Consider the following 8,725-nt stretch of genomic DNA (forward strand, 5'->3'; position numbering starts at 1 on the left):
CTGGGAGCAGTCCCGGGCCGTTCTGGAGCGGCTGGCACACGGGACCCCGCCTCGCAGGCACTGGGGCTCAGCAAGGCCTGTGGACAGGCCAGTGGCTACCTCGACTCTGGCAGGCCATTTCTGAATGAAGACCCTGGTGAGGACAAGAGTGCAGGCCCTCTGTGGCTGACACAGACGCAACAGGACAGGTGAGGCCGCAGCAGGGGCGGGGCCCCGGGCAAAGCTGGCCCTGGGAGAGGGGCCGGCCGGTGGGTGCCTGAGCGGCAGGCGAGAGCAGCCCCACTGAGGGCGCAAGGCTCACGCGGGCTCGGGGGCAGCCCGGACCCTGTGGCCACACGCCGTCTGCACTGGCTGGGGCGCCCGAGGCTGAGCGCTGCGGCCTCGGCAGGGGTCAGATGGTCCCAACAAAACAAAATGAAAAAGGGCTCGAGTCCTCATGCAGCTCTGGCCCCGGGGACCTGGCCGGAAAGAGGGTCCCACTGCAAAAGGGGCGATGCGGGCAGTCCCTGACCCCCGACCCCAGCACTCACCGCGTGCTGATGCTGAGTCTTGGGGCACCCCTGCGTCCCCCTGGAGCAGTCCCGGGATGATGGGGGACAGCCATGATCCCACCGGTGCTTCTGGCCACGTCGGAGCCAGAGAGCAGCATCCCAGGGGAGGGGATGGTCTCTGCAAGCTGGCTGACCACGGCCTCCAGACATGCAGGCCAAAGGGTGAGAACGGTCAGGCGAGCGGCGCTGCCCCAGGGAAGGGCCTTGGCCTCAGGCAGCTCCCGGCTGCTCCTCCACACGGCCTCCGAGGGCAGGTGGCAGGCAGCCAGCAGTGGGGGTTGCGCCTTTGACAGAAGGACAGCCGGGGGGACCACAGGCTGTCCAGTGACGTCCAGGGAGGAACGTGCAGAGGGCACGGATGGCGGCATTAGAGGCTGGGCACGGGGGCGGGGCGAGTGTGTGAAGCAGCAAAGGGGGCACGTGCACAGTGACGAGGAGGGTCGGGCAGGCACGGATGCCACGGGGGCCACAGGGTGGGCGAGGGCTGCACAAGTGACCCCCAGGAGAGGACAGCGTCACAAAGCGGCCCACCGCCCGGAGTCCAGACAGCCCCAGCCCCACCTCCCAAACCCCAGATCTAAGGTCCGTCCCTCGCATCGTGAGGCTCAGTGGGGCGTCCTGACCAAGCGACCACTGTGTCCTGACACCCAGCAAAGGCACAGAGACCACGGGACAGAGAGCGCGGCTTCGCCACAGCGGGGGTGGGAGACACTCGCCGACCGTGTGCCCAGAGTGGACTGGTCTCCACAACACCAAGCCTCCAAGGGCTGAGGGCAAAGCCTAGGACTCACCTGGGAGGTCTCCCTTGCGTACTTCCTGCACAGGCCGTCTATGCCCATGAAGAGCGCCTGGATGTCGGAGTCCGTCTGAAAGAGAAAAGGCTGTTTCCTCTGCCACGGGCCAGGGCTCTACGTGCTTCAGGGCCCAGACTCAGCCACAAGGACGTCACGGCTGCGTCCAAGGGGCACCGAGTACTCCACGGCGCGGGTGAGGGACGGTGCCCCCTCCTCAAGGACCAAGGGCAGTGCTGAGGGGCTCCAGACGGCTGGGGGGAGCCGCGTACAAAGGAAACAGTGAAATCAGAAGTGGGAAGAGCGATGGGCACGACTTCAAACTGCTCACAAGTACGTGTTATTTATTTTATTTTTTAAAATAAATTTATTATTTATGTTTGGCTGCGTTGGGTCTCCGTTGTTGTGCATGGGCTTTCTCTAATTGCGGAGCACAGGCTCGGTAGTTTTGGCACATGGGCTCAGCAGCTGTGGCACGCAGGCTCTAGGCGTGGGGGCTTCGGTACCTGTGGCTAGCAGGCTCAGTAGTTGTGGCGCACGGGCTCAGTAGTTGTGGTTCACAGGCTCAGTAGCTGTGGCACGTGGGCTCAGTAGTTGTGGCACATGGGCTCAGGAGTTGTGGCTCGCGGGCTCTAGAGTGCAGGTTCGGTAGTTGTGGCACATGGGCTTAGTTGCTCCGTGGCATGTGGGATCTTCCCGGACCAGGGCTCGAACCCATGTTCCCTGCGTTGGCAGGAGGATTCTTAACCACTGCGCCACCAGGGAAGCCCCGTGTTGAGTTATTTAAAAAGCAAACATGAAAAAGTAGGGTTTACGAACTGGCACCTGCCCACGTACACTCCTCGTGCAGATACACCTGCCTCCCACCGCCACCCACCACCCGGCCACAGCAGCACGAGAGACACAGAAGGGCCGGGACAAGGACACACACAGGCCGATGAGACCAGGAGCCTGGGCCCCTCCCAGTCTGTACCAAGCGTACAGGCCCAGCCGCTCCCCATCTCCGCTGAAATGACAGGAACACTGCACTTAGGGAAAGCGTGATCCGAGCTAGAAACTAGGAAATGCACTCGAAGGGCCAGGGCCCCCAAGGAGCTTCTGGAGGACCCTGTGGAGGGGCGGCTGCAGGGGAGGCGGCTCCAGAATCCACTGCCGGCTCGGAAGAGGGCTGAGCAGGGCGCCAAGAGGGCAGGGGGCCCGTGGCAAGGGCTCCGTGTGCACGTGAGCCCCGCGCTTGACCTTTACCCGAGACGCTGGACAGCACCCAATGTCTCGAGCCCCGTCTTCCAAGGGAAACAGGACAGAAGCCACACCTCCCCTGAGGGCCTGGGTGAGGCCTACACCCTAGGGGCAGGGGCCCCAGTGAGTGGAGACCAGACTGATGCCCACACAGAACCCGGTTCTACACAAAGACCTCCATGGGCCAGGAGGGAGGTGAGGGTGTCAGCACTGACCTGTCAGGGCCCAGGGCTTTCCTTTTTTTTTTTTAAATTTATTTTTATTGGAGTATAGTTGCTTTACAATGTTGTGTTAGCTTCTACTGTGCAGCAAAATAAATCAGCCATATGTATACATATATCTCCACCTTCTAGGACACTACAGTGCATTAGGTAGAGGTCCCTGTGCTAAACAGTGTGTTCCCATCAGTTGACTATTCTATATACAGTAACAATTGTATATATGTGTCAATCCCAATCTCCCAATTCCTTCCACCCCACCCCTTTCCCCCTTGGTATCCATACGTTTGTTCCCTACGTCTGTGTCTCTATTTCTGCTTTACAAATAAGATCATTTATATCATTTTTCTAGATTCCACATATATGCATTAACACATGAAATTTGTTTTTCTCTTTCTGACTTACGTCACTCTGTATGACTGTCTCTAGGTCCATCCACATCTCTACAAATGACCCAATTTCATTCCTTTTTATGGCTAAGTAATATTCCATTGTATACATGTACCACATCTTCTTTATCCATTCCTCTGTCGATGGACACTTAGGTTGCTTCCATGTCCTGGCTATTGTAAATAGTGCTGCTATGAACACTGGGGTGCATGTGTCTTTTTTTAAAAAATTTATTTATTTATTTTTGGCTGCACTGGGTCTTTGTTGCTGTGTGAGGTCTTTTCTCCAGTTGCGGTGAGCAGGGGCTACTCTTTGCTGCAGTGCACGGTCTTCTTATCGCGGTGGCTTCTCTTGTTGCGGAGCACGGGCTCTAGGAGTGCGGGTTTCAGTAGTTGTAGCACGCGGGCTCAGCAGTTGTGGCCTCGCGGGTTCTAGAGCGCAGGCTCAGTAGTTGTGGCGCACAGGCTTAGTTACTCTGCAGCATGTGGGATTTTCCTGGACCAGGGCTCGAACCTGTTTCCCCTGCATTGGCAGGTGGATTCTTAACCACTGCGCCACCAGGGAAGCCACATATGTCTTTTTGAATTATGGTTGTCTCTGGGTATATGCCCAATAGTGGGATTACCGGGTCGCACGGTAGTTCTATTTGTAGTGTTTTAAGGAACCTCCATACTGTTCTCCATAGTGGCTGTATCAATTTACATTCCCACCAACAGTGTAGGAGGGTTCCCTTTTCTCCACACCCTCTCCAGCGTTTACTGTCTGCAGATTTTTTGATGATGGCCATTCTGACCAATGTGAGGTGATACCTCACTGTAGTTAAGGCCCAGGGCCTTCCTGAGGGGAAATACGGATGGAGTCCCCGAATGGGACAGAAGGGAGAGGGAGTGATTGCACTCCACACGCACGGAGACCCCAACAGAAAGCCCTCGCTTTCCCACTTCTAGGAATTTATGCTCTAGAAATAGTCTTACAAGTATGCAGAACTATGGTAAAAAAAAAAAATGTTCACTGTAAGATTGTTTGAAATAGAAAAAAACCCAAAGGTTTACCAATAGGAAAATACTGTCATACCGTGCAATCACTTCTAGAGAATGTGGGTGTGTACATTTTAGAAAATGTAGTGTCAACTGGGAAACACCCCATAAAAGGTAAATCACACTAACACGCAGAGAAGGATCCAGAGAAGGACCCACACTCCTGGCTGTCATCAGCTTCGGGAAGTAGGGCCTGGGGGACTTGCACATTCTCTGTTATGATTCTCTGCTACGTTTGAGTTTTGTGTAATTTTATATTTGTAATCAGAAAAGCAATTTTTATAGATTAAACATCAGATCAAATACACATCTTAGACCTTAAATGTGAAGGAATCAATTCACCGACTTTCCCTCAGCCCTCTTAATTGGAAATGACCCCAGGAAAACCAAACTGCACCACCTTCCTGAGGAGCTGGTGTTGTACTGAAGAAACACAGGCACCCGACTTCTGTTCCCAGGAGCACCACACCTCCTAATGGGGCCAGGCTCTGGCTAAAGAGAAAGTTGTGCAAGGTATTCAGAACCACGCTATTGGACTTTAAGCAGAAAGCTTGTAAGATCTCCTACTGCACGTAGCAAAACAAACAAAAGTTTTAGACACCGCAAATGACTAAAAATTGAACGTCACATTTAAAAAGAAACACTGTGATTAACTTTCAGATACTACAGATTTCAACTTACACGTTTCGAAAGCAGAACTGTACGACATGGAACTTTACAGATCAAGCATTCATCCCTTTTACCTGTAATAGAAAGCATATTTTATTCTATTAGAGTGAATAGTGCTTTTAAATACGTATAAATGCAGACCTTCTTGCAAAAGTACACAGAATTACAGCACTTGCAGTGGACATGCCTGTGGGCGTGCACATAGCCGAAAAGACTTACATAAGTAACAATCTTTTTTTTCTTGTTTTGCAAATATGCTCCAAAATGGTGGCCATAAAGATCAACAACACAAACTTAGATCAGTCCCAGATATTTCTTACAATCAGGTTTTATAGGAAAAACTTAAAATTTTAAACTCTACAAAATGAAAAGCTCCTCCCACCCACCTGGGGGCTACAGTGTTCTGCTCTGCCCCGCGGCCTCACCCCTGCGGCAGCTGGGACAGCTCGCCTGGCGTCGTCGGAGCATTTACTGAGCTCCTGAGACAGGCCAGGCAGTGCCGGGGCTGAGCACGGAGGTGTCACGTCCCCGGGGCCGCCCCCACCCCTCGCTCGGCCTCCTCCCTGTGGGGTGCCCGCCTCCACAGGCTCCTCCCCCACCGGCTGGCCCCGCACCCCCAGGGCTCCTCCCACTCCGTCCCCCTCGCTTCCAGCTCCTGGTTCGGCCCTGCCTGGTCCTCACAGCCTCTGATCTTGGCTTCTCCACTAGGCAGCTTGGAGGCCAGCCGTCGGTCCACATCCACCGCCACGGGTCCTTCCAGGCAGCACAGCAGCCCAAACCCGGGGCTGCCTCCCCGCCCCCCCAGTTCAACACGGCTGAGAAGCAGGATTCCAACACTGCGGAATCTGCAGCATTGCTGGGCACCCCTCTGCTTTTCTTGGTCATTTTCCCCCAGTTCCCTGCAGGGGGTACTCAAACAAGCCCCCATGTCGTCTACTGAGGAAGAGGCCCGTCATGCGCACCTCTCTCCGCCTGCACCACTCGGCCTCCTTCCTCTGTCTTAGGCCAACAGCCCCCCAGGCCAGGCCTAACCCTCCACCCTGTGCTCACCTCCTCTCCTTCCCACAGCCCTGAGGGCTCCCGTCCTGGCTCAGACGCCCTCCCACTAAGCTCCGCCCCTAGCCCTCCCTGGTACTTCCCAGCCCCGAGCCAGCCTGTCCCCACCATCCCCATAGCATCACGCAGGTCACCCAGCCACTAAGGCCAGGGCCACATGCGGATGTGCTGGCTGACTGTGCTGGGATGCCTGGTTTGACGTTTCTGCTTTCTCTTCTCCTCACAGCCTCCTCCTGTCTCCACCCACCTTCTCTAGGAAATGCTTTTCCCCAGGTGAGAACAGGCTCCTCCATCCCCTGCCTTCAGCCCTCCCGTCACCGCAGCATCTCCACTCTCTTCTCTGCACTAACCTCTCCCTGCTGCGCTCCAGCTGCCCGGACTCCCAGACCCTCGCGTGTCCTCACAGCCCCTCGGTCTCTCCCTGCATGGCTCTCCTTGGAACCTCCGTGTCCAAAGGTAAGGTCCTGGGCCTCACCCCAAACCCGCTGTCTCCCGGCAGCGTCCTGGATGGCCACGGGAACCCCACCGCCAACCCCGGCGAGCTCCACACGCTGGAAACCGAGATGCCTTTCTGCACCCAGGTCTGCCCAACCTGCCCGCTGCTTCTGTCCAGCCCCGTGGGCGGCTGTCCTGCTCTGACACCTCTCCCCTGTGCAGGGTGCCGCTTCTTCCCCAAGTCCTGCCGCCCACCAGGTTCCACTTCCCCCGGCCACGCAGACCGAGACTCAGCCAGCCCACCCCTGGGCACGCGACGGTGCTCACCCCCAGACCCCGCATGAACATGCCTGCAGCACCACCGGTGACAGCCAAAGCCTGGAAGAGCCCGAGGGTCAGCCGCGAGCTGGGAAATACACCAGGACACGGTGTCGGTCCCGAGCAGCAGGCAAGGGGCACCAGGGGCAAGTGTGCACCGAGGATCCCGCAGCGAGGGGCCCAGGCAGGGGCCACCCGGGGCGGGCGTGTGTGTGGGGAGCCTGCTGCCCGCTGGACCACCCGCTCACCGGCGTTAAACAGTCCAAGGCGATGGACACCAACGCGGGTCAGGACAGTGGTTTCCCTTAAGGAGGCCTGGGGTGTGTGTGTGTGAGATGTTCTGATTCTTAATCTGTGACCTGGTTTCACAGGTAGGTCACTTTATGAGAATTCACTGTGTTTCCATTTAGGTTTTTTTCCTCTATAAACTCTATACGTCAATAAAAACATTTCACAAGAAAAAAAGTACACGTTGATCACGTCACTGCCCGCTGCCCACGGGGGGCGGGGGCCGGGGCCTCCCTCGCAGTCCTCTCCCGCCTCAGGCCTCCTCCTTCCTCCCACCCCCTCTGCCGGGGCCACTTCTGCACACCCCCCCCCCCCCCCCCCCCCCCGCTTCTGGCTGCGCTTGTCCTTACAGGGACCAGCCTGAGGTTGGACCCCACGTGGCAGGCGGGCCAGTGCCGGAACTGAGACACTCGGCCGGGGTGCTGCCCGCCCTCCCTGTGGCCCCTACAGGCCCTGCCCCCCCCAGCCCGCAGGCAAGCGCCCAAGAGTCGCCAACGGGAGCCTCTCGGCCTGTGCCCCGCCACCCCCGCACGCCCCGCCCTCCCCCAAGGCCCCCTGCTCCGAAGGTCCTCTCCCCACCCTCCAGGCCCGCTGACTCTCTCCCCCAAGGGCCCCTCCCCCGGAAGCCCCCCGCCCCCCCCCACCAGCCCAGGGGTCCAGGTGTGAGCCTGGCCCGAGGGCCCTCAAAGCCCTGACCCCGCCCTGACCTTTGCGCAAGCAGACATCGCAGTACACGTGGCCGCAGTTAGTCAGGCTGAAGCACGCCGCCCCCTGCGGTGGCTGGAAACAGCGATTACAGAACACCCAGCCGGCCATGCTTCGCAGCGATTTCCGCTGCCGCCAATGCTGCTGCCCAACCGAAGCCCTCCTGAGACCCACGCGAGACCTGGACGCGGGATCTGGGCGTGGCCCGAGGGCTGCAATTCCACGCCTGCGCACCGCCAAAACTCATGTGTTGGAAGGTACCAACCCGGGAAGAGAGGGAGGTTAGAATTAGACTTTCCTCTCTGAGGGTTGTTTTGGCTGGACGTCGGGGAGGAGGAACATACAGGCGAGGACCTGGCCTCGCTCTTTCCAGCGCTGCAACCTCCAGCGATTCTCCTGAGGGCAGCGCGTTATAGTCCAGGACCTATGTGGGCCCCCAGGCGGCGCCGAGGTGGGTGCGCCGGGACGCCGGCGCAGGCGCAGAGCTGTGGGAGGCCGCTGCACCTCACGGACCGACAGCGGGCCGCCAGAGTCAGGTGAGACCCACGCCTGAGGGTTGGGTGGAAGTAATCACATGGAGGCGGGATGTGCATCGACCTTGAGGCACGGTGAGCTGAGCGGACCGGCTAGGTGGACCAGGTGGCCCCTCGTGCCCTCCATTTTGCAGGGCGTGGGGAGGTCAGGGGGAGGGCCCCTCGGTGCTCGCCGTACTGGGAGTGGGAGGCGTAGGGTCCTTGGGGCCCCGGAGGATGAGGGCCGGGAGACAGGAGGGACCGGAGGAACAGCAAGGGGGTCTGGGCCGTCGGAGGTAGGGGATGGGAAACTCTGGGGCCGGGGCATTAGGAGACCTGGTAGCCCAGGACGAATGTCAGGATCACGATGGGGTGTGAGTGGGGCCCGGGGCCCGCTGTCTGGACCCCATGGTCGAGGTGGGCCGGGTCGGGCCAGGCGCCGTTGCTTGCCTCTGACACGCACATGTGAAAAGGCTTGACCTGGGCTTGAAGCTAACTTAAAATTTACATATATAG

The sequence above is a fragment of the Leucopleurus acutus genome (genome assembly GCF_964270905.1).
Source record: "Leucopleurus acutus genome assembly, chromosome: 4".
Lineage (NCBI taxonomy): Eukaryota > Metazoa > Chordata > Mammalia > Artiodactyla > Delphinidae > Leucopleurus > Leucopleurus acutus.